The sequence below is a fragment of the Conger conger genome, chromosome 17 (assembly GCF_963514075.1).
Source record: "Conger conger chromosome 17, fConCon1.1, whole genome shotgun sequence".
NCBI classification, from domain to species: Eukaryota; Metazoa; Chordata; class Actinopteri; order Anguilliformes; family Congridae; genus Conger; species Conger conger.
The window spans coordinates 5,109,233-5,136,314 of record NC_083776.1 but is presented as its reverse complement, the minus strand read 5'-3'; the positions used below and the strand labels follow the sequence as shown (position 1 = coordinate 5,136,314).

The 27,082-nt window shown below is 46.3% G+C and overlaps 1 protein-coding gene across 2 annotated transcripts in view; it reads right to left on the bottom strand.

Annotated features, from left to right (window-relative positions):
- Positions 1-4,959, bottom strand: part of LOC133116336 (beta-galactoside alpha-2,6-sialyltransferase 2-like) — a 42,258-nt gene extending 37,299 nt beyond the window's left edge. The window contains exons 1-2 of one of the 2 annotated variants that reach the window (XM_061225778.1): positions 4,546-4,958; positions 3,236-3,588 (exon numbers count right to left, since the gene is read on the bottom strand). The gene's annotated coding sequence lies outside the window, so the exon portion shown is untranslated. Of the gene's footprint in view, positions 1-3,235; positions 3,589-4,545 lie in introns of both variants that reach the window. The other variant, XM_061225780.1, reaches the window with a different exon arrangement.
- Positions 4,960-27,082: the final 22,123 nt, after the last annotated feature.

The window sequence follows — 27,082 nt, the reverse complement described above, 5'->3', positions numbered from 1 at the left end:
CAGAACCGCTAATCAGTCAAGTCATGCCCAGGAAATAGTCCCTATACAGGAAAGTCAACTCTCTCTGTCCAGGAAATGGTCTGTCTGCACAGGAAACAATCAAACAATAAATAATAACAGAGAAAAGCAGCAATAACAGAGTGTCAACAGTTTCTCGGTGAGTGTAAGCAGTGTGTCCACTGTTGAACCAAATAAACCTGCATGAATAGGCGAGGCAAAGCAATCCTCAGGTGCCACACAAAGTCAGGGTGGCCAGTGGAAGGATTACTCCACAAATCAAATAAATAAAATGCTGTTTGGTCATTCCCCGAAACATCAACCAGGCGTGGGAGCTGACCGCTAACATTTCGCTCAAACTCTGTTACACGATTTGTCTCAGGCTACATGTTTTCAGCTTTCTCCCCGCTTTAACGTTTAATGCCAAAGTTACGAAGCCCCAAAACCAACACACGCCCAAGTGACACACCCCAACCCCGTATTTAAGAGCCAACATCTGTAGAACGACAAATCCAATGAGGCCAAGGTTTTGCATTTCCCGTTGGAAAGGAGAAAAGAGTAGCGAAAACGCGGTTAATTTTACCAGACAATGGAAGGGAACCGATCCCTTTTGCGGTGACCCGATCACACAGACAGGTGTGCACACGCAGACAATTGGCCTGGTGGCCTTCTGCAGCCAATCACACGCAGACAATTGGCCTGGTGGCTTTCTGCAGCCAATCACACGCAGACGATTGGCCTGGTGGCTTTCTGCAGCCAATCACATGCAGACGATTGGCCTGGTGGCCTTCTGCAGCCAATCACACGCAGACGATTGGCCTGGTGGCTTTCTGCAGCCAATCACACGCAGACAATTGGCCTGGTGGCTTTCTGCAGCCAATCACACGCAGACGATTGGCCTGGTGGCTTTCTGCAGCCAATCACACGCAGACGATTGGCCTGGTGGCTTTCTGCAGCCAATCACACGCAGACGATTGGCCTGGTGGCTTTCTGCAGCCAATCACACGCAGACAATTGGCCTGGTGGCTTTCTGCAGCCAATCACACGCAGACAATTGGCCTGGTGGCTTTCTGCAGCCAATCACACGCAGACGACTGGCCAGAGTCCTGATCAAGATTTCCCATACAAGTGTCACCAAAACTCCCAGGAACCACCCCGTCCCTCAAACACCCAGACTTCCTGTACAACCGTCACCAAAACGGCCAGGAACCACCATGTCCTCAAACGCCCAGACGCAGGCTTCCTGTGAGGAACCACCCCGTCCTCAACAGTCCCGAAGGCAGACAACGGTAATGACGTTACGGAGGGAAAAGCGTGCGGAGTTCACTGCAACAAGCCATTTCGCACGAGGAACTTCCTGCTAGCGTGGGCGGCGGTTTAGGTCGTTTGAGAGCATCTGCACGGAACGTTTCAGCTTTCCGATAAGGAACATTTCAAATGAACACCTGCTGTTTGTTTTCATATTCATATTCAAAGCACAAAGCAAGCTGCCGGAAAGAAACTGACAGGCCCATTGTGTGTTAAAAATACCCAAAATACAACCCCACCCCAAATACTTTTTTTTTTCAACAATATCACATTGTTTAAAATAAAAACTGCTTCCGCAAACACCGTGAGAATCGGTTCTGCCAATAATGTGCACAAGTTAAATCTTTTGAAGATAATAATAAAAAAAAATTTCCATGTAGGGAAGTATGAAGTGGAGATGAAAGAGTGAAGTGAAAGTGAGATTTCCAGAAGCACGCAGCCGAACGGGTGCCCATAACCCACTCAATCCAAATAAACGGCTCTTCTTTCACTTTCAACTATGTCACGACATCAGTCCCCCCCCCCAGATGCAACACTGCAAAAGTTTGAAATAAAAGGAAGGGTTTCAAAACGCAAAAGTGTAAAAGCAGGCTCTGACATTCGTGAAAGACAAATATAGATCCGTTTTGCCCTGGAGGAACTTTGGATTCTGTTTTCAACTGTATCCTCCCTGGTGCTTTATTTAGTATAATCTACAGTACAATTTATTTGAGTGATAACACTGCCTCTGAAGTATGAACCTACTCCATAAATATTCCACTGCTCTGTGCTTTAAGGAACACACTTGGCTATGCATACAGCCAGTTAACCAATTGTTCCTGTTAAATCGGGACTGCCAAGCAACAAAGACCAGCTTGAACACTTCCCTGCGAGAATTGAGTTTGACACCTCGGCTATGTTCTCAGCATGTGGCCAGGCTGGGGGAACAATTAAAATTGGCAATAGAGGTTACAGAGTATTCAGAATACTGCTTAGCTTTGAACCTTTAGAACAATAGAAAATTTCTCTCGTTTGTCTACCCTTTCGGTCTTCTTCCAAGTCATCTTTTTTTCGGCATTTTTCTGGGATTAATTCTCAACAGAATCACTTCTTTTAAAACGTTACAAACATTCTCGATTTGTCTTTCCCTAAGAGATAGTAACACGCTTATCTTCCCATCTATAGACTACCGCTACAACTGCTATTTGTCATGAGATATGATTCAACAGTTACATCTTCTGCATTTAAATTACATTTTTGGCGATTTCCTGGTGATTGTGCTAGGCTACCATACCCGACGGTCATGATGAGATCAGTTCAATGTTCTTTCAACAAGGTTACTTGCCTACGAAGTCGCACATCCGACAGTCTAAATCAATGTATTTATAAACAAAGATGTCACTAATAACCGGAGATGCATCGCTAATATATAGGCTACGCAACCCAGTAAGGACACCATTTCACACAGTCTTTGGTTATAGACGATACAGCTATAGATAAAAGAAATCATCTCCCAAATTGATTTAATCACAAATTCAATTTGTAGTTTGACACATGGACGACGCGTCAACGCCTCAACCGATGAGTTTAAACTAGACTAGCCCGAAAAATACAACGTTTTAACTAACGTTACAACCATGAAACTTAAATGTGCTCGAGAAGACTTGGATGCTCTCGGTTGGAGCTAGCGACCTATAGCCTAATGAACACACATTTTATCGATTTATCGACAACCGTCCACCGTATCGAAAAGATTCACGTTAGTCGCAGTTTGTTCATCTTCATTGACAGATAGCGAGTCCACTAATCCCAAATACTGTGACAAATCAAATCACTGCTACAAGCAAGCGATAGTAGGCTAACCCCTTCACCATGTCTTCGCTACTCCATTGATTCCCAGCGCTCTGAGAACCGAGCGGCGCGGGTATCCCACACAAAGCAACCCTCTTACCTGAAAAATGAACCCGCTATCATGGCTTTCGGGACGGGTGCACTCTCTTCGACTGAACACTGTTCTTACGGACTGCACGCTGAATGCATGCCTCTGCCTCTACATTCACAAAAGAACGGCAGCGAGTTCCAGCAGACCACCGTTACCCCGTCATTGTTAGCCTTTTCTTGCTTCTATCCACGGTGTGTGTGTGTGTGTGTGTGTGTGTGATGCGAAGGGGGGGAGTGCAGTGTAGGCGGAGCTTCGTTCGTTGCAACATAGAAGAAACCGCCAGGCCGTTCACACGGCTCGCCGAACCTCGTATCGGATGCGATGTTTCTTTCAGAGCCGCTCCTGATTAGGCGATGTTTACACTGTGAAACACGAATAAACAGTTCAATTTTAATAATAGCAGTTTACTTAGTTTGTGCGGCGCACCACGGTTCTTTCGGCGTTCGTGTTTTTATTACAACTTGAAATGGCATTATGAAAGCATGTGTTTTGCATTTAAATAGTACATCATTTTGAGTTAATACAAAAAGATGCGCCCTATTTTTTCACAAGGATATCCACACGCAAAAGCATAAAATCCACGATCCCCACATTGCTATATCGACATATATCACTCCAAACCCATCCTGATGCACTTTCATGAAGCATGTAATGAAGGTTATATCACAAATGCATATTCACCAAAAGGAGTCACACAACCATGGCGCAAGAAAATCTGGCCAACCTAAACATTTACCTGGCTGAATATTTTGTTTGAATAGCTGTGTAGACTATCTACAAATATGATTAATAACGCTATTATTGTAGCCTAAGTGCTTTGGAATAACAGGATATTGTAAAAATAATAAATAAATCCTTTATCACAGATAAAATAATAATAATAATGATAATAATCATCATCATAATAATACATACACACACACACACACACACACACACACACATATATATATATACTCATATATATATACTCATATATATATACTCATATATATATATATATATATATATATATATATATATATATATATATATATATATATATATATATATACACATATACATATATGCATATATACATGAAAGAATAGGACACAATCAACCCACATGTGTAATTATGAAATCAGCGAGGCTACACCAAGGCTACATCCTTGTAGCCTAACTATTACATAGGTCTAATGTTTATAGACAGTGGCAAATAAATGACGAATTTGCCACATTAAAAAAACTAAAAAAAACTATGTTTCTCAGCAAGTTCAGTATTTCCCCTGTGGCGATATAACTGCGTGTCGTATGAAAATATGTTACCGGTCACCTACTTTAATTCATCCAATTTAAGCCACATTCGCTCAGAGCTCCAACGATCCGCCTGCCAAACTGAACATCCGACTTTCCCCCTTCAGCATATCAAGGGTAGACAACGGCGCAATGTCTGCCTCTGGGGATTGGTGTGCGCCATCCACACTACAAGGGTCCATAAAAGACAAATCAATCTTTGTGCAAGTTGTTTCAAACTCGCAATTATGGTGACTAATGGCCCATTTCCTTTCTCTTTCGCGTCTCACATTCCCTCCACTCTTCTTACGGGGTTTGTTGTCCTACTAAACCAAGAAAGAAAGGTCCATTGTTTTTATGATTTTGATTTTGATTTAAAAAAAGATATAAATCGCTTATCTGTGAACTCTGCGACCGAGCAGACGTTGCTCTAAATTTGCGTGACTTGGACGTTGTTTGTCAACGTGTGCGAACATGTTGAGGCAGCCGAGCTCAGCGTTCACCCCCTAAAAACTTGGACGGTGCTGCCTCCCTGGCTGGCTCAAGAAGCTTGTGTTGGCATGTTGCTAGACTACGTTATTTTGATCGCTATCATGAGCTGGAGGAGACATTAAAGTGGAGGCGGCATGCAGCAGGCAAAGTAATATAACTAACTGCCTATATAGGCGGATCCTATTTGTTTGAAAAATAATGATCATAAATCTCACAGAATTTCTCCAGTGGGAGCAGGCAACCTTCACCAACACAATGAAAGCAATGCATGTCTGATACAAATATAGCCTATTATTTATTCAACAACTTTAAAAAAATGAAAGACTTTAATTTATGATTTACAGCAGATGAATTTGGGCCGACAAGTAGGTCCATTTACAATCTTTTGCAGCTCGGGGTTTTGGCAGTCTTTTTGTGGATGTCTGAATGGGGCGACATTGGCTGAAGTGGTGAGAGCAGTCGGAGGGTTGTCAGTTCGATCCTGCCCTGGGTGTGTCGAAGTGTCCCTGAGCAAGACGCCTAACCCCCAAATGCTCCTGACGAGCTGGCTGGAGCCTTGCATGGCAGCCCATGAGTGTGTGGATAAATGGGTGAATGAGAAGCATCATTTGTACAGCGCTTTGGGTAAAGGCACTATATAAATCCCACCCGTTACCATTTACCAGGCGCATCCTTCTATTCAGACAAATGAACAGTGTAAACACTCTGCGAGACTCACACAGGTGGGCCTCAGCAGGCTTTCCACATAGGGCAGAAAACGGGCAGAAATTCTGCCGAAGACACACACAGGGAGCGCAGAGAAAGGGGAGGCTTTCACATGGAGAGAAAAAGAAGATATGGGACATAACTTGGTTTAAAATGAGCCCATTATGATAATTATTATAATAATTACCATCACAATTATTATTATTATTGTGGTTGTGGTATTCTTAAAATTGAGTTCTTTCCTGCCCGTATAAGAATGGCAAGCCATTGGTCGGGTGAAGGACGTGGTAACAGCTTGCATTAACCCGAGTCCCTGTGGAAGTCCTCTCTCTCCGTGTACATCAAGGGCTTCTGCTCTGAACAAGACCTCACCGTCAGTGAGTGTGTATACGCACAGGCCGCCGCGGTGTCCTTAATTAAGCCACGGTGTCCTGTTGGAGCCCTTTCATCAACTCATATTATTTATTGAAGAGAGTCACGAAGTAAGCGTCCAAGAGTCACTCTGCTGCGGAGAGGCAACTGTAGGCTAGTCAGTATTCGCCTATCCCCGTGCGATTTCCCCACCCGTCTGCGGGGTCAGTGATCCGGCTCGTGTAGTCTGCGGGATATCGCACAGACCGCACCGGACCGAGTGAGAGCAGAGAGCTCCCCTCTTCAGTCCACGGTGTCGTCAGGGGCAGCCTGTGGCCTCGTGGCTATAAGGTATATGCCTGGGACCCGGAAGGTTGCTGGTTCAAGCCCCACTGTAGCCATGATAAGATCCGCACAGCTGTTGGGCAAGACCCTCACCCTCGCACTGCTCCAGAGGCGATTGGCCCCTGCTTAGTCTAAACAACTGCAAGTTGCTTTGGATAAACGTGTCAGCTAAATTACAAATCGTCTTTATGATCGGTATTTGTTGTAGCATACAGGACAATAAGCATGTCTATGTGTGCAGTGAGATGATTTGACATGAAACACTCATATTTCTGGTTTTAAGCATGCCCTAATCCAGAGAAAGAGTAATTCACATGCAATCCATTTACACTGATGGATATATAGTGAAGGGAATCGGGTCCAGGACAATCCCTGACTGGAACATGGACAGACACAGGCAGGTGGAAGCAGCAAGCTCCCAAATTCTCTTTAAATGCATATCCCCAAAGGAATTTAGAGTCTCCATCAGACACACATCAAATTCAGCCCACCAGACCAAATCTCTGCTGCTCCCAAACAAGCCCAGAAAGATCATGACTTCAGAAAAATGAAAAACCTCCAAAATATCGAACTCAAATCTGGCATCAGCAGACCTCCTGGTGCGAGTTAATAATAATAAAAAAATAAAATAAAAATAAGAACTCTTAAAATGAATTTTCTTTCATTGTGCACTGTAAGTTAGTGGTCAAGTTCGTAGCTGGCCCCAGCAGCAGAGGGGTGAACGCGGTTGGAAAGTACCCTTGATTCGGATGTTAGTGGGACATCCACCCGATCGCACGTCGGGCAGCCCAGACCGTCTCAAATGACGCTGTGTGCGCGGCGGGACAGCGGCCATTTCACCTGCTCTACCAGGGCCCCCGTGACGCTGCTTCCTGGATGGAGGACGACAAGCTCCAACAGCTGCTCAACTCGTCCCACGTGTAGTCACGGCCTGGCTTCCCGATGAATGCCGCGTTTGTGCCACGGGGAAGCAGCTTATGAGACAGATAACGGCCGCCGTATTCTCACTGATATCCTTAAGGTTATGTTCCACCGACAACGCATCTTTTGGTCTTCCTGATCATTTCAGAGCTTCATACTTTCACCACCCAATTTTCATCACGTTTCCGTCATAAACTGCCGTTGTTTTCCTCGGCGGCTCAGCACGCCAGCGGTTTATCCCATGGACTCGAAAAGATAAATCCCAACAAAATTGGTAAATGAGCTAATTTAGCCTACTTTATTCAAGATGGCGGAAATCAACCCAATCTCTTCAAACGAAACATTCATGCCAATTGTGCTCCATCTATTCCAATTACCCCCCGTTAGCTGGGGACACACCGTCTACAACCTGTCCCCCCGGCGGCCCGAGGAGATCTATTGATCGGGAGATTGATCTATCGAGCTGTTCTCCGAGCCGCATCGCCTCATCCCGTGACCCTCGGAGCGGGGCGATCCTCTCTGCCAAGTCCCCCCCCCCCCCCCCCCGGAGAGGTGGGCCAATTAGGCCGCTTCCGCGTGAGCCGGCCACACTCGGCGTTTGGTGTGCAACCTGGGCCACTGCGGCTCCACCGAGCACCTTTTAACAGGGTTCGGGTGTTTGATATCTTTTTTTCCCCCATTAAAGAAATTTATCTTTTTTTGTCAGGTTCCCTTTGGCCAATATTACACTTTGTCCAAATATTTGAAACCATTCGGTGTGACAAATACGCAGTAATAGCAGAAATCGGCGAGTGGGGGGCGAATGCTTTCTCGTGGCACTGTAGTTATTTGGGAGTATACTTTACAGCTCACGGCAGAGTTACAGGCAGTGGCAGGTGTGGGTCGCATTAACCCGGTCGCCGGTCATGCCGACGCCAGATTTCTGCAGAAGCTGCAGAGATTCCCGTGCCGTGTGCGAGCGAAAGTGGCCAGCGTCTCCCATTCCACCCACAGCCAATCACAAGTGTCCGACTCCAACCTCAGCCAATCAGAAGTGTCCGACTCCACCCTCAGCCAATCAGAAGTATCCCACACCCCCCCTTCCCTCTGCCACTGTCAGTGTGCAATCGGTCACCCTCCCGTCATTCCACACAGACCGTGACCCCCCCCCCATCCTCCCCGTGTCTGCTCCCTCCCTCCCCGTCTACTGCTCCCTCTTCCTCTTCTCCCTCTCCTCCTCCTCATCGCTCGGGATCCGTCTCCCCACACGCCTCGCTGGCCCGCTGACGCACCGCACCGCACCGCGCGCACTTCCTGTCAGTCTTCACGCATCAGCGCCTCGGGAGTCTCTGATGGAGCGACGCTCCTCCCAGCCGCCCGTAGCCCGACGCCATGACACCCTTCTGCAGCCGCAGCGCCCCCACGCAGTCCAACGCGGCGCTCGACGCCATTTAGCCGTCAGGAAAACGAAGCAGGAGGTGCACTTCAGAGGCGGGAAAAGGCGAGCATCGCTGGGCTGAGTGGCCTGTCCTCGCCTTTATGTCGCGTCACGTGATCTCCCTCACACAGCCTTTAAGACCGCCCTACACAGCCCCTTATAACCGCGCCGCACTGCAGCTCCCTTCCAGTCCCTGAACATGTCCCTCGTGTGTGCTCCGCGGCTTCATCCCCCATTCTCAGTGGGCCGCCATTGTGCACCCCATTCTGGGGCGTCACATTGGGGTGTCTCAGGAGAGAGGGACCCCCAGCAGAGCTGTTTCGCTCCACTGTCCCATTCACACACCTCCTCTTCATGGCAACCACACCCTGCCTGCTCAGGCCTGGCCCCGGGATCAGTCATAGCATACGGGACTTTCAGACGCAGAGACTCCCTCTCTGACTCAAATTTCCCCAAGATCCAAATCGCGCACAATCGGCTTACTCATGGGACATTCCCAGAACCTGTCAGAGTTTTTCCCATCAGCATAAAGGGCATCACCTCAACAGGGGCGTCAGTCTGACTCGTGAGTTCACTCTCAGATGATGACAGCCACAGGTTTCCACAGAAACTCAACAGAAGCGTTGGCCCATTCAAAGGTCAGCTTTTCTTTCTGAAAAAATGTGGACAGATTCATTTAAAGACTTGAGAATGCAGAACTGCCAACTGTTTATCAAGAACAAAAGAAACCAGTTGAAACCAAAACAAAAGTTTAAAGGGAAAGTTTGAGATCGGCAACACATCACAATGAACAGTGTTTTCGAGGGAAGTACATCGGCTTCTGCAGGTGCCAAAACAGGCTACACCATGATGAGCCTAAACCCAGACAACCAAGAAGCCACAAATCTCCACAGCACGGATGTGTTCGAGGGAACACGGATGTGTTTTTCTCCCCCTGCCTTTTGATTGGCCGTTGCTGTAACTCGGGGGAACGAGGGGGTCGGGTGGGTGTGATATAATCCCTGGCAAGGCGCTTTGCTTTGCTTTTTTTTTCTCTTTTCTTTTTCTTCGTTTTCGACCTGAAAAGCACCAGCGTGCGTGTGCACGAGCCTCTCTGCTCAAGCAGGAACTAGGTTGTTGCCATGGCGACGGCAGGCGGGTAACAGACGGGTGTGTGGCGCGGCTTCCTGTTTACAAACGGTGAAGAGCGCGCGCCCAGCTCAGGGGTAGAAACCACCGCAAGACGGGACGAACTCGGGGCGTTTGAGCCCCTAACTCGTTATTTCATGTGCATTGTAATTATGCAATACGGTTTTATGAGACCAGAGTAGTGTTCGTCATGAATGAAAGGAATGAAACCAATTACAGTTATGACTATGAATGCAGCCAAGTGGCCCTAATGCAAGATTACACAGTCCCCTCCAAAAGTATTTGGTAAAGCAAGGCCAATTCCTTTGTTTTTTGCAATATACTGAATACATTTGGGGTTGAGATAAAAAAAAAAGATGAACACGAGACAAGAGTTCAGAATTCCAGCTTTTATTTCCTGGTATTTACACCTGGATGTGTCAACTACTTAGAACATAGCACCTTTGGTCAGATCAGACCAGCCAATTTTCGTAATGCTTCTGTCATAAACTGCTGTTGGTTTCCTCGGTCGACCTGTTCGATGTCTGCGGCTCAACATGCCAGCGGTTTCTTTCTTATTCATTCCAAGTTGTTGTACAAGCCGTCCCCCAATGCTTGTGCAATGGCTCTGATCGATTTCCCCTTTTCTAAGCTTCAAAATGGCAAGCTTCCCGACAGCTCTCTGGTCTTCGCGTTGGTTTATCTTTTCTAACACGATTGCAGTCTTCACAGGAAAAATCCAAGGCCAAAACCAATACGTTTGCTGATCCAAAAGGTGATATGTTCTAGGTTGTTTTACAAATATAGATAAAAAAATACCAGAAAATAAAAGCTGAAATTCGGCTCGGTCATCTTATGTATATATTTTGACCTCAAAAACAATTGTCTTCAGTGTATAGCAAAAACAAAGGGATTGACCTTTCTGCTCCAAATACGTTGGGAGGGGACTGTACATCTAAATCTAAACACATTTCAGGAGGTTGTGTGGTACTTGGCGCTGAAGTTAACAGACTCTTCTGGATGTTTTGCTCCTTGTCAGTTTGCGCATAGTCAGAGTGACGTCGCAAGAAAACCCATCTATCACCGAGCACGGGCCCACGGTGAACGCTGTCTGCCCGGGAATCTAAATTAACTTGGCGGTAATTAGCGAAGCTAGCGCTGTCACAGTCTCTGCCTCAATCCCCTCATCTCTCATTCCGTTTTATCTCGACGCAGACTCATTAAAAACAACTTCTGCCTTCAACCGGTGGTTATGTTTTTTTTTTAAACATCAGAATATCTATGTGTGTTTATGGTCCTGAAACGTGTGGAAAATATCATTTCTCTTGGATAATTTCTTTTTCAGATTTCCTTTGAAGCAAACAGCCTTTTTTGGGCCTGAATTATTTCAGAAGTATTTCATTGTCTCTCCCTCTTCGTCACAAACATGTTTGCAATCCTCCAAACCTCTTGGAGATGTTTGGGTTTTCTAAAAAAAAAAAAAAAAAAAAAAAAAAAAAAAAAAAAGGAGAACGTATAAGATGGTAATGACACTTGATTTTAGCAGGTGCTCCAGAGAGCTGGAAGACTCCCTTGGAGGGGCCTACCTTTCCAGGCCCGTCAAAATGAAGCCCCATTATTCTTGTCATTAGCGAGCAAGCTTAAACCAGCGTCAAAATGGAAGCCAGGAAACGGAAGCCTGTAGACTTAACTCTTATTCCCTTCATCTACCCTCAATCTGCCACAGATAAGACATCTCTCTTCCTCCTCATCACTGTAAACCCCCCCCTCCCCCCCCTCTCTTTCAGCTGTGTTAAAATGGGAGACATATGCCAAGAGAAAGATATGGTTTGCGTGTATTTCGGTTGAAACTGAGTGATCATGACAGCCAGTCATTTCCCTTCCCCGAGTGGCTTCATCACACCACAGTCCACAGACCGTGTGCAAATGTGTGCTTTCCGTTGAGCTGCAGCGGCTACACTTCAGGGGTAAAAATTAATAAGTAACAAAAGTTCATGAAAAAGTTACACAAGAAGGCAAAAGCACACTGACAGATGCTAGAGTCTGTTTGCTGTTCTCTTCCCTTACGGACATGCTTGTTTACAGTATCTGCACCCAACTGGAAAGAGTTCATGACCATTCGGGGGGTGTATACACCATTTTATTAGGTAGACCAGTACCACCAGCTTGTTAATGCAAATATTTAAATCAGCCAATCATGTGGCAGCAACTAAATGCATAAAATGCAGATGTGGTCAAGAGGTTCAGCTGTTTTTCAGACCAAATGGGGGAAGAATGGGGAAGAAGTGACTTTGACTGTTGGATGATTGTTGGTGCCAGACAGGGTGGTCTGAGTGTCTCAGGAGCTGCTGATCTCCAGGGATTTTCACAAAAACAATAGACATCCAGTGAGCAGCAGTTCTGTGGACAGAAACGGCGTGTTAATGAGAGAGGAGAAGGGCCAGACTGGTCAAAGCTGACAGGAAGGTGACAGTAACGCAAATAACCACACATTACAACAGTGGTGTGCAGAAGAGCATCTCTGAACACACAACGCACCATAACTCTAAGTGGATAGGCTGCAGCAGCAGAATACATAGTAAGTCTAAAAAATAAATACCTAATAAAGTGCTCACTGAGTGTATAATTGTATATGCTGAACCAAACAAGAGAAAATGGAATTGTCCAAAACAACTTTTGAAAAATCTTTTAAGACTATAATGATCTTTTCTTAGGCAACTTGAACTTTCAAATACATTGTTTATATCGGCAATTGTCTTCCAAAGAGACAACCTTGGAAAGTCCATATAACCACGGAATTTCCAATCAGTGATATTTTTGCATTATGCAGTTTAGTCAATGATATACAAAAAGACCAATTCCCGAACTGGATACGTTTATAAACCTCTTGAACATAAAATGACTATGTAATGATTAATATGAATTACATCATTATCCATTTTATTCAAGCAACAATTGGAATTGTTTCTTCATCAAGCCGATAACAGTTTGCCTGCAATGTCACACTGAACTATGTTGAAAAAAACTACTGGGCAATCTAAACTTGGAGAAACCCCCCCCCCCCCCCCCAAAAAAAAAAACAGTGAGAAAACAACGGATTATACCAGGAGGTTTAAAATATTTTTTTTTTTTTTTTTTTTTTTAAACAAAAAAAAACCCTTTTTGGATCAATTCCTCCCGATCCCAGGAGCAGTCGCCAGGGAAAGTACTGTCCATCTGGACTCTGGACTGCACAGATGTGCGTCTACCTCACATGATGTTCCAGCCAAATTGACTTTTGATAGAAACATCACTCAACACCCTGAAAGGGTGCAGGCACTGCAAATGTCACAAAAGCTCCTCACACATAAAGACCAACACAACTCTGCAACAGCCACACTGCCCAAAAGCACAGGAACAAACAGCTTCAGAACACAGTTACAGGAGTACGTAACCCCTCATCATCATACGCTCAACTCATGGGCTTTACGGGAACCCAAAGGAAAAGAGCGTGACTGTAAAAATATTTCACAAAAAATTAAAAGTCTGCTCGTAAATAATGCACAGACAGAACCAGGCAACTGTCACTGGAGTGCCCTAATCTGGAGCCAAAGTTCTCCTTATCTCTGGCCTCTCAACTTTGTTTACAGTACTTTTCTTGAATAATAAATGCGGAGAAAGTGTCCTCTCTCGCCTCAAAGTAAATTTACACAGACCAGAACAAACCGCATCCAGGCCATGCCTCTCCTGGGCTGTGGGGCTCTCCTTCTGAAAGGCTTTGGTCATGTATTCCAGCGGGCATCACTAATTTAGCACTGTCCGGACCCAATTCCCCCCGCGTCCAAGGTCAACTTATAAATGTACAGCCATTTGCATATTCTGTTATGGACATGCATTTATGTAGAAGCCAGAGTACCTGTCCCACAAATACTGTATATTCTCATACAGATCAAGATTTAACCTCTTGTGCTAAACAAACAATTGCAGGAATATGAGTGAATAATTCAAGATAGAGTGCGACTTTAGGGAATGTTGAAAGCAGAACCTCCTCCACCCTCACCCACCAGTCCGTGGGGTTCCCTGTGATCAGGGTCGGGCACGCCTGACCCAGACTGTAACCTCTCAAACCGTTTGATTGACTGCTCTGTTGGATACCTCGTCATACTTCTGCGACTGGTCATTCAGTCTCCTCTGTTACAGCAGCAGGCCAGGAGAGCACCGCTAGCCCTGCAGAGCCGCGGTCCTCCTGAGAGGAGTTCTCTCTCACCGCCGTATGTGTGTTTTTTTTTCCCCACTGGGGACTGAGTTTTTTTTTTTTTTTGCCTTTTATTGCTTTCTGGGGATTCGGGTCTGGTTTTGTCCAATTTCTTTTCAACTTCCTCAGTAAAGGATCTTATGTCTCTGTAAAAAAAAAGAGCTTTACAAATAAACTGAATCCAGTGGAGTTATTTCTCTGCAGTGGAAGCAGCAGCCAAGCGCGCTTGCACACAACACGTCACGGACAAGTTTCACAACATCTTGACCGCCGTTCGTTTGTATACCCGCTACCGGGCCTGCGATCCCCCCCCTGGACCCACTTAAATGTCCTCAGCTCCGAAGATTTATCAGCAATTCAGTTCATTCACTGACGGAGGGTACAGAACACCGAGAATACGTTTCAATGTCTGAGTTTTACGTACAAAACGGTGTGATCATGTTTCAGCGTCCGAAGTCTGTGTGCACATCCTGAGTCAGGAGGGGGGCAGGCGGGCCCCTCAGAACAGGCAGGAGGGCCCCTCAGAACAGGCAGGAGGGTTCGGGCACGTCAGGTCTGGGGCTGCGTGAGATTTACGGCGAGCACAGGGCCCCCAGCCCCCAGCCCCCACCCCGGCTCATTAGCGGGGCATTAGCTTCACGCTACACCGCAGTTTCCGTATAATCTGACACCGCGCTGGCAGCAGAGCGCCCAGCCTGCCCCCCCCCCACCCCCCCACCAATCACCTTCCATGCCAAGGCCCCAATTCTGCTGGCTTCAGATCAAAAATCAAACACGGCAAAAATAACCCTGAGCTGTCCGAGTCCATGCCGTTCCCTCTACCCCCCCGTACCCCCCCGTACCCCCCCCCCCCCGCTACGCTCCGCTCCATTTACGCCGCCCTGTGCCTGCCGACCTCCCACCGACCCGTGTACCAATCCCAGGATGCCGTCTGAGGCTGCCGTAGTGACATCACTCCCGCGTGACGCCCTGATTGTATCCCTGCGCCGATGATTAAAACATTTCATCGTCATCTCATCATGAGGCCACTTTTCTCTGGCGGAGTGCATTTCACTCTGCTATAGCACAGGTTTCCCTGATGAACCAGATTTCACTGCTATAGCACAGGTTTCCCTGATGAACCAGACTTCACTCTGCTATAGCACAGGTTTCCCTGATGAACCAGATTTCACTGCTATAGCACAGGTTTCCCTGATGAACCAGATTTCACTGCTATAGCACAGGTTTCCCTGATGAACCAGATTTCACTGCTATAGCACAGGTTTCCCTGATGAACCAGACTTCACTCTGCTATAGCACAGGTTTCCCTGATGAACCAGATTTCACTGCTATAGCACAGGTTTCCCTGATGAACCAGATTTCACTCTGCTATAGCACAGGTTTCCCTGATGAACCAGATTTCACTGCTATAGCACAGGTTTCCCTGATGAACCAGATTTCACTCTGCTATAGCACAGGTTTCCCTGATGAACCAGATTTCACTGCTATAGCACAGGTTTCCCTGATGAACCAGATTTCACCCTGCTATAGCACAGGCTTCCCTGATGAACCAGACTGGAGTACAGGCTTCTCCAATAGAGCACATCTCACTGATATACACTCAGTGAGCACATTATTAGGTATGACTTCTTTTTTAGACTTCTACTGCTGTAGCCAATCCACTTAGAGTTATGATGCATTGAGTGTTCAGAGATGCTCTACTGCATGCCACTGTTATAATGTGTGGTTATTTGTGTTACTGTCATTGTTTTTTTGGGGGGTTTTTTTCTCACCATTCTTTGCAAACTAGAGACTAGTGTGCGTGAAAATCCCAGGAGATCAGCAGTTTTTGAGATACTCAAACCACCGTCTGCCACCAACAATCATTCCACGGTCAAAGTCACTTAGATCACATTTTTTTCCCCCATTCTGATGGTTCATGTGAACATTACCTGAAGCTCCTGACCCGTATCTACATGATTGTATGCATTGCACTGCTGCCACACTATTGGATTATTAGACAATCGCATGAATAAGTAGGTGTAATAAAGTAAAAATTTTCCGAATACACTGCTCGGTGAGTGTAGCTCAGGTCACTTTGACAGACCAGACTTCACTCTGATATACAAGTGCATTGTCCGGCCAGCCCCCAGGATGCACCTGAGTGTTTGTACAATACGGCCAGCGGAGATTTATGGCAGTCCTGTCTGCAGCATCATCAGACGGGCTTTATGGGGAAGTGGAGGCAGTGAGGGGATCTCCTCCTTCCTGAGGGCTGACCACCACGCTGAAGACAGAGGCAGGGTAGCCTCACCGCCTGCCAACAAACCTACTGTTTCCCAACACACCTACTGTTTCCCAACACACCAACGTTTCTCATCACACCTACTGTTTCCCAACACCCCGACGTTTCCCAACACTCTGAGAAGACCCAGGATAATGCAATGTCCAGTACATTCACACTATAAAAAATGATACACTATATCCACCCAATAAAATTAAGGGAACAGATTATTATTGAATAAATACAATATAGTAGTGTTGATTAAATTGAAATAACTCAATAATTATGGATTGATCTGTTAACATACACAATAAAAATGCATGTATTTTATAGGTGTGTCGTTTTTTTATGGTGTGGTCTGAAAGAGAACAGGCAGCTTCTGGCACATAAAGTCCCAGACAGGGTGTGAGCAGACATAGAAACACAGACTTAACTGCTCTTAACCCCACCCCTGACCTTTGACCCCCGTCTCCCTGGAGACAAGATGATTTACAGTAAACAAATCACAACACCGTCCGTCAAGAGACGGCAGAGACGACAGCCCGCCCCCGCCCGCCGGCCAATCAATGCAGACGTGCGCAGGGGAAGGGGAGGCGCTCTCTCATTGGCCATTGGTCACCGAATCAAGTGGAAAAATGTTCTTGTACTATTGATCCACTTAATGCGAGACGCTGGCTCTGCGAAAAGCCTAAAAGCCCCGCGGCCTTCAGAAGAACATCTGAGAGCTCTTCTGAGGCGCGGAGCGGGCCGACCTCGCTCCGGTGTCTCTGTCGTGTCTAGGAAACGACAGAGTCCAAATCTTCAATTTGTCGAAAAACATCTTCGTGAGGGAAAAGACGACACCAGGCAGCAAGATCTTCAGGAAAATCAGACTTTATTAGCACACGTGCATAAAGCCGGATCAGCTCTCCAGAACTGAACCCCGACTGGCATTTGTACACCCATTTTATACACAGTTACTCCACCTACAACTCCTCCTAAAACCTCATTCTGGCAAATCACCCACACTTTTCTTATCGTAACTCCTCCCAACGCTCCTCCCACAACGTCATTGTGGCAAATTGCCAACGGTCCTTATGCTCTGCCAAGTCTGTACAAAGTTCAGGGCATTCTGCCAACTACGTGTCCTCACTTCACCCCGCACCTGCTCTTGGCAAACTACCAGACCTCAGAAAGTTCTGGATGCCCTCCCTCTAACACGTCATCCATACACGTCACTCTGTATCTTTCGATTTTATAAGACGAACTAAGCAGCAGTAATCATTGAAAATATACAGACAAACTAAACATTTCATTAATATTCACTTCTAATATACTTTTCTAATCTACAGACATACTAAACATTTGATTAATTATTTTCTTCTAAGGGAGTAAATGTAAGTAGCATTCTTTGCTCTCATTTCAACAGTTTTCACTGTGGTTTCTTGCGTTTTCATAAGCTCAGCTATAATTAATGTTCTAGGTCAAATAGATACACTCCTGGCATAAAACACCGAGAGTCCTGGAGAAATCAGCTGTACAGTCATATCTCGTTCTGCCCGTGTCCTTGACAGTTTGGTCTACACAGTTCAAGACGGGGCCCCCCCCTGCCAGCTGGCTGGGCTCACTGTGTAATCCTAGCACAATTTAGCAGTTAATCAGTTTGAAACTATACAGGGTACATATCATACTTTAATACAGATATATTGATAAACTTTTAGCACACATCGTCGAGAGTTTTGGAGGAACCAGCCTGCTCACTAAGGCGGAGTCTGATTTTGACTTGTGATTGGTTATCATGCTTTTAGGAGGGAGATCTTTCGTTCTGTGAATTTTCCCCTACATTCCCCCCTTTCGGGGTCAAAACCTATGGCCCCGAATATCTCCCTTGGCCAATGCACCATACTAAGTTGGGTTCCTGCACATCCCCTGCTGCTATAGCAGCATCCAATTGCCTCAGACTCCAATATAACGGCGTTTCCATGGTTCCTCCAACACTCTCTGCACAAGTGCATCCCGCGTAATTTGACTGGCCATAGCCGTATCACAGCTGTATGTATTATCCTAAGTGACTCAACTATTAAAATTATCACACACTTCTTTTAATTTTGTTAACATGTTGATTCGTAGCACGAGGAATTGCCATAGTCCATGTAACAGGTGGGCTCCTGGATCCAACCAGTGGATGTGGTCTGCACGTCCCTCCACTGGTGAGCCGGCTTGATCTTCCAACCAGTGGATGTGGTCTGCACGTCCCTCCACTGGTGAGCCGGCTTGCAATTCTCGTACTGGGTCCGCTGGGGCACTGTTGGTGCTTCTGGCACTCCCAGCTGTAAGCTGGAATAAAGCGACCCTAAAAAAAACAAAACCAAAATAACAACATACAACCCAGAAAAAACACTAGGCACGGAAATAAAGAACCATGAGACGCAGCTCAGGAACACAAACCAAAATACAAATACCGGGGACAACGTCCCTCACCCACAAGCTCACATGAGCAAGAAAATAAAAAGAGACAAAGAACCTTTAGGAAGGCGTCTGGTTCTATGTGTTACTACTCTGTTTAAGTTCACCAAGTTTACTTTTATTTTTACTTTGATTATCTACTCCAATTAGAATCAGATAAATACCAGCTATCATAAATACTACCCCTACCAGCATCATCAAAATTGCGCTGATTCTGCTGCCCTTTCCCCTGATTGGCTTGCCCACCATTCCCTGGCCCTCCCTTCATTTGGTTCCCACCCATTTGTAGTTCCCCCCTTGTATATTACCTTGCATGGCCACTGGGTGAGGGATGCCGGAGAAGTTGTAGACCACCGCTGGCGGGGCGCCATCGGGCTGCTCCATGGTTCAGGTGTGGGGGGTGTTTTGTTCTTTGGCTTCCAGCTCCTTCAGCTGCATAGTAGTTTTCTTTGAATGTCTTTTGCTTGATCTTCCAACTCTTTTCCATCTTTTCGCTGTCTCTCTTCAGCATGCGCCACATGATCCACAAACTCCCTGTGTGTCATGGTGTTCAGTCCCACCACCTCATCGAGGCGGCACCCCACTCCTGGTGACATCCCCTCCCGTATGGCTTTACGGCATTATGGGATCTGTTTGTGCGTCCCTTTCGGTTATCAGCCTCCACCTGCGCAGCACGTACATTGTCAAATGGCCCACTGTCCACTGCTGTAGGTTTGCATCTGGGCTCTGACAACGCCAGCCTGCTCGAATATGTCCAGCATTGTTTCCATCCCCACAACCTTCCCCAGGAGAGCCTTCAGGCCCCCGACAGCCAAGATTCGGCCGCTCATCTCCTTCTCCAGCACACTGAACCAGTGGCTCACTCCATTCTGTAACTCAGGGAGATTTGTTATTACATGTTGCATGCCCTGAGTGGACCAGGGAATGTATCGAGGTACAGCAGCCCTAATTAATAATGGCTCTACTATTTTGGGGAGTTCCTCCTTATCGCGAAACCGTATGGGTTTCTGTGTTGTTCTTGTTTTATTTTAAAAAAATTATAGTTCTGTATCACCCAGCTAAGTCCCTCTGCACCTGTTTTGACCCCCCTTCTCCACACTCCTCCTTCCCAAGGCCACACGTCATATGGAGGCGGAGTCGCCTCTTCGCTTCAGTTTCTACCCGCCGCCATTACGCTCTCCTTCTCCTCCGCATATTTTTCTTATCAAACGGCCATTTTGCCACCATTTTCTTAGTTCTTTTTTTGTTTCCACTTATCGGAGATAGTTTCTATCTCCTGTATACATTTAAGATACACCCCCGCTATTATCTCAATCGCAGTTTTCTTTCCCTTTTTCATTTTCATATACTGCCCATAATACTTTTATATTATTATCTATTTATTTATATTTTTCCGCCTATTATTATCTATATTATTATGTCCTTAACCTTTATTTTCCCTATTATTATCTATATTATTATATATTTTATCTTTATTTTTCCGCCAGAGCCTGTATTTTCTCCCATTAATACTTTTATTCACCCTTTGCGTTTCTTATCTTACACATACATAAATAACGATTTTTACCTCCGTTGTCTCAATACAACATTATATCCGCACACGCACAAGCATTCTAAGCCTCAGCACAGCGTTATTTTTACCTTTGTTGCCTCAATACAACATTATATTCGCACAAGCCTTCGAAGCATCAGCACAGCGTGACAGTATTTTCTCTTACATCACAGCAATTTTTCTCTTACATCACACCTTGAGGTAACTACCTAGATATAGCTTGCAGGATCCCCTTTTTGGGTTTCTTTCCTTCCAAGTCTCTGGCACCTCTTATCACGTAACTTAAAATCGTTAGCAGCAACAATATAACTTCAGTCCGCAGTATCAATATACTTTTTAGACTTAATACAAGTTCTGCTAAAAAAACATTTTCCAACACAATTAATAAATTCCCACACCGTTTACTCACAGTTCACCTCGCGCACGTTTCCTGAAAAGTTTGCTACGTTTTTCCCCTTAATTTAGTTGCCGGGTTAGTTATACGAGAGAATGTTGCCTCCGGCGTCCGGGAGAGGAGATCAGAGTCCTTGAATACTTTCATTCCCTGATAAGCTGCAGCTGCAGCCTATCAAAAAGTACTCTCCGCCCTGGTCTCCAGTCGCCGGGAGCTTCTCTTTCGTATCCCGGACGAGCCCCCAAATGTCGTGTCTAGGAAACGACAGAGTCCAAATCTTCAATTTGTCGAAAAACATCTTCGTGACGACACCAGGCAGCAAGATCTTCAGGAAAATCAGACTTTATTAGCACACGTGCATAAAGCCGGATCAGCTCTCCAGAACTGAACCCCGACTGGCATTTGTACACCCATTTTATACACAGTTACTCCACCTACAACTCCTCCTAAAACCTCATTCTGGCAAATCACCCACACTTTTCTTATCGTAACTCCTCCCAACGCTCCTCCCACAACGTCATTGTGGCAAATTGCCAACGGTCCTTATGCTCTGCCAAGTCTGTACAAAGTTCAGGGCATTCTGCCAACTACGTGTCCTCACTTCACCCCGCACCTGCTCTTGGCAAACTACCAGACCTCAGAAAGTTCTGGATGCCCTCCCTCTAACACGTCATCCATACACGTCACTCTGTATCTTTCGATTTTATAAGACGAACTAAGCAGCAGTAATCATTGAAAATATACAGACAAACTAAACATTTCATTAATATTCACTTCTAATATACTTTTCTAATCTACAGACATACTAAACATTTGATTAATTATTTTCTTCTAAGGGAGTAAATGTAAGTAGCATTCTTTGCTCTCATTTCAACAGTTTTCACTGTGGTTTCTTGCGTTTTCATAAGCTCAGCTATAATTAATGTTCTAGGTCAAATAGATACACTCCTGGCATAAAACACCGAGAGTCCTGGAGAAATCAGCTGTACAGTCATATCTCGTTCTGCCCGTGTCCTTGACAGTTTGGTCTACACAGTTCAAGACGGGGCCCCCCCCTGCCAGCTGGCTGGGCTCACTGTGTAATCCTAGCACAATTTAGCAGTTAATCAGTTTGAAACTATACAGGGTACATATCATACTTTAATACAGATATATTGATAAACTTTTAGCACACATCGTCGAGAGTTTTGGAGGAACCAGCCTGCTCACTAAGGCGGAGTCTGATTTTGACTTGTGATTGGTTATCATGCTTTTAGGAGGGAGATCTTTCGTTCTGTGAATTTTCCCCTACATCTCGTCCGGTGCGCTCGATGACGGATCGCAGGTTCGGCGCGCTCGGAGGGGCACGAGCGGAGACGCTTCAGGGCTCTGCGCTCCTCGCGGCTCGTTAGAGGGAGAAGCCCGTTCCTGCCGCCTGCGTGAGAGGAGGAGAGGAGGTCCTGCCGCCTGTGCGAGAGGAGGAGAGGAGGTCCTGCCGCCTGTGTGAGAGGAGGAGAGGAGGTCCTGCCGCCTGTGTGAGAGGAGGAGAGGAGGTCCTGCCGCCTGCGCGAGAGGAGGAGAGGAGGTCCTGCCGCCTGTGCGAGAGGAGGAGAGGAGGTCCTGCCGCCTGTGCGAGAGGAGGAGAGGAGGTCCTGCCGCCTGTGTGAGAGGAGGAGAGGAGGTCCTGCCGCCTGTGTGAGAGGAGGAGAGGAGGTCCTGCCGCCTGTGTGAGAGGAGGAGAGGAGGTCCTGCAGGGGAACGCTCACGCCCTGAGAATGATAACGGGGCGGCCTGTAGCGTAGTGGTTAAGGTAAATGACTGGGACATGCAAGGTTGGGGGTTCTAATCCCGGTGTAGCCACAATAAGATCCGCACAGCCATTGGGCCCTTGAGCAAGGCCCTTAACCCTGCATTGCTCCAGGGGAGGATTGCCTCCTGCTTAGTCTAATCAACTGTACGTTGCTCTGGATAAGAGCGTCTGCCAAATGCCATTAATGTAATGTAATATAATGCAATTATGGGGCTAAAAGCAGCTATGCTAGAGAAACACTGTCCACGAAACAGAGCAAGACATGCGCTAATGCGCGCGCGCGTGCACACACACACACACACACACACACACACACACACACACACACACACACACACACACACACACACACAAAACAAAAAACAAGTCTCAGGAAGCATTTACTCATTGTTAGACTTAAAAATCTTATTTTGTTTACTTTTTTGTCAAACACAACAAAAATACTACTATTTCGACTTAATTTACAGGACTAAAACACTTTTTTTTGCAGCACACATGCAGACATACGCCCACACTTACGCACACACTCACAAAATGACAGAAGAATATTATTTTTAAATAATATTAATAATAAAGTAGCAGGTGAAAGTATTGAGCGGGCAGGTCCGTCCTCACCTGTGTGAGCGTGTGGCGGTGCCAGACCAGCCCCTGCACAGGAGCACAGGATCTGTATGCAGACTCAGCGCTGCTGCCCCTCCGCCGTAAATCTGGCCGCGTTATCAGTCCTCCATCTCCAAGCCTTCAGTAGCACTACAGCCTACAAACCCACACCTGACCCCTCCGCTGATAAACACACAGCCTGGGTCTGTCACAAACCCACACCTGACCCCCCCCGCTGATAAACACACAGCCTGGGTCTGTCACAAACCCACACCTGACCCCCTCCGCTGATAAACACACAGCCTGGGTCTGTCACAAACCCACACCTGACCCCCTCCGCTGATAAACACACAGCCTGTGCCTCTGTCACAAACCCACACCTGACCCCCTCCGCTGATAAACACACAGCCTGTGCCTCTGTCACAAACCCACACCTGACCCCCTCCGCTGATAAACACACAGCCTGGGTCTGTCACAAACCCACACCTGACCCCCTCCGCTGATAAACACACAGCCTGGGTCTGTCACAAACCCACACCTGACCCCCTCCACTGATAAACACACAGCCTGTGCCTCTGTCACAAACGCACACAAACCGATATCATCAGCCTTATTGAGCAAAACCTGACCGTGGAATTAGGTTCAGCCCCTTCATTCCACCATTCTGTGCATTTAAAATGCAATCCGTTTGTGTGTATTGTACGGGCTAGCATCAAAAAAAAACTTCTGCACATCTAGGCCACTGTCCTTATACTGAATCAGGTAAGTGGTGCAGATTCACATTGTGATTCATGCTGGGGACATTTTGACATTCAGAATGTTGCGAGTGCAGATCTAATGAAGTCGTGAGGCTCAACCTCCATCTCCTTGTGTAGAGGAAATGCCTTAAAGCGGGAGAACCGGATCGCATAATCTAACCTGACACTTCACCACTTGCCACCACCCCAGGCAACAAGACCTGCGAAAATTCAGACCTCCATGTGTAAAACTGTCTTTAATAGAATATAAAATGCATAACTCACTCTCACACGCCCTCACCGAAACTCCACTGGCTCATCGTTCGAAGCCAACTGAGCCTACACTAGTTTGCTTCCTTCAACAATTTCAGATAGATTAAGATAGTAACTCTAGATTAAGATAAATTAAGATGGTAACTCTAAAATAGGTTGAGATAGGTTAAGATAGTAACTCTAGGTTAAGATAGGTTAAAATAGTAACTCTAGATTAAGATAGGTTAAGATGGTAACTCTAAGATAGGTTGAGATAGGTTAAAATAGTAACTCTAGATTAAGATAGGTTAAGATGGTAACTCTATGTTGAGATAGTAACAGTATTAAACTAGCAGGGAGTGAGCAGGCTTCAACAGCCAGTCAGTGATGATGGCACTCCCGAAGCTCTCCTCCACAGCCCCGTTATGCTGACGCGGCCTGTCCGTTGGAGGACAGCCAATATTGCAGGCCGCTTATCTATAATGAAATCCCCATATCTGAGGCTCTGGCTGCCTGCTGACAGCTTTCAGCACGGCCGCGGGAGAGAGCCAGCCAGCCGGCCGGGGAACGAGCGAAGCGCTCCCCGTTCCCCCCCCGCCTCCACGCCGGAACGGTGCCTCCACGAGCGCGGCACATCAGTGGAGCAGGTAAGGAATGCCAGGAACGTCAGGAACGTCAGGAACGTCAGGAACGTCAGGAATGTCGTTCTGGATAAGAGCGTCTGCTAAATGCCATGTAATGTAATGTAATGTAATGAATACCAGGAACGTCTGTCATTCTCCTCAGTCAACCTTAGACATGAGATATTCCCCCTGTACTTTCGTGCAGACGTATTTGCAGAGAGACGGGCATGAACCTCAAGGTTGGAGGAGTTTCTTACAACAAAGAGAGCTAGGAATGAATATAGACCAGCTAAGTAAGAAGTGCAATTAATTTAAAAGAAAACCTGTGCTGTAATAATGCTCATTCATCATACTGTAAATCATAATGTGATCAGTGCTCTAGTTTTGCCAGGCTAATCAGTTGGGAGTTATTTATAATGGCATGGCCGTATAAGCCATCCAATGGATCAAAGTGCAGTTGACAAGATAACTGAATAACAGATCTCTGTTGTATAAATGTACATTTTTAATTGATTGAGAACATAACAACAGAGTGGGGTCATGTAAAAAATGACCCCACTGGGGGTACTGAGGACCTGGTTTTCCTGGTCCTCAGTACCCAAATAATTAAGAAAAAAGACTTTAACCTGCTTTTCCATTTCAATGAAGTGAAAAATGCCCCATTTTCCCAATAAAGACTGCCTTCTGAGCCAGGAGTAGGACAATAGATCAATGCACACTTGGAGGTTCCGTCTGTGTTCTGGTTTTTTGTTCCAGCCAATTACCTTAGTTTCAGTTTTCTGACAGCTCTATAAACTACGCTGGTTCACTCCTGTACTTACAAGTACGGTATTTAGGATCTTTAGGATTCACTTGCACTCTTGCAGCTGTAGCCGGGGCTCATACAGTGCAAACCTCAGATCAATATATGACTGCGCTAAGTAAATAATTAACAGCAGACGTTGGCAGAAAATCCTGAAAGGGATCTGCCCAAGTTGTGCATCCCCCCCCCCCCGCAGTAGGAGAAGGATCTCACACACAGACTTCCGATCAGAGCACGTGGAAAAAAAAAAAAAACCTCAATGCGGACAGAGTTCCGAATCTGATATCCTCATCCGAACGGAATTCAACAACGGTCCCATTAACCCGTTTCCCCAGTGACATAAAGAGCAGCCTGTAGCCGTGTGGTTAAGGGACGTGACTGGGACCTGGACGGTCGGTGGTTCAAGCCCCGGTGTAGCCACAATAAGATCCGCACAGCCGTTGGGCCCTTAAGAAAGGCCCTTAACCCTGCATTGCTCCAGGGGGGACTGTCCCCGGCTTAGTCTAATCAACTGTAAGTCACTGTGGATAAACATGTCAGCTAAGTAGTGTATTATTATTATTATTATTATTATTATTATTATCTTATTATAATGTGCCCTTTGAAGTGTATTTCATTTAAAAGGATGGGGACCGTATCGGAGCTAAGTGCATTATGGCCGTTGAAGCCACTGTGCAGGAATCAATGTGTTCTCCAATGTCAGGGCCCTGCAGTGAACACTGTTCTACTATCTATGCAGTAGCAGCGTCGAGGAAAATAATCCCTCCCTGCTACGAGATGCTTATATGCATATTTTAACGAATGTTGTTTTCCGACGCGCTCCGCTTTGTCCGTCACGGAGAACCGGCGCTCGCAAAAGCGCTTGCTTCCGCGGCGGCTGGCTCCTCCGCTCGCTGATCACAGTTTAAACCCAGTGAACTGCTAATCTCCCGGTTTCTGTAAACCGTATGGCGGAATTTTAAAATTCTCTCCACAGACCATTCCAGAGCTCGTTAATCCTAAATATTCATGAAGGGCTTCTGTGCGGCGTTATGGCAGCGCGACTCCAGCGCCGATATTCCCTAGCCTCTGCGAATGCTGAAAACACACTTATTGTGGGCCTGATTTATTTATTAGTTCAGCTTGCATGGCTAAGAGCTTGTGTTAGCCTTTCCCAAGCCAATAGACAGTGCTAACGGCTAAGAGCTCTACCCAGCCTTTTCCAAGCCAACAGTCAACGCTAATGGCTAAGTGCTCGGATTAGCCTTTCTCAAGCCAACAGTCAATGCTAATGGCTAAGAGCTTGGGTTAGCCTTTCTCAAGCCAACAGACAATGCTAACGGCTAAGTGCTCGGATTAGCCTTTCTCAAGCCAACTGACAATGCTAATGGCTAAGAGCTGGAGTTAGCCTTTCCTAAGCCAACAGACAATGCTCACGGCTAAGAGCTTGGGTTAGCCTTTCCTAAGCCAACAGACAATGCTAACGGCTAAGAGCTTGGATTAGCCTCTCTCAAGCCAACAGACAATGCTAACAGCTAAGAGCTTGGGTTAGCCTTTCCCAAGGCAACAGACA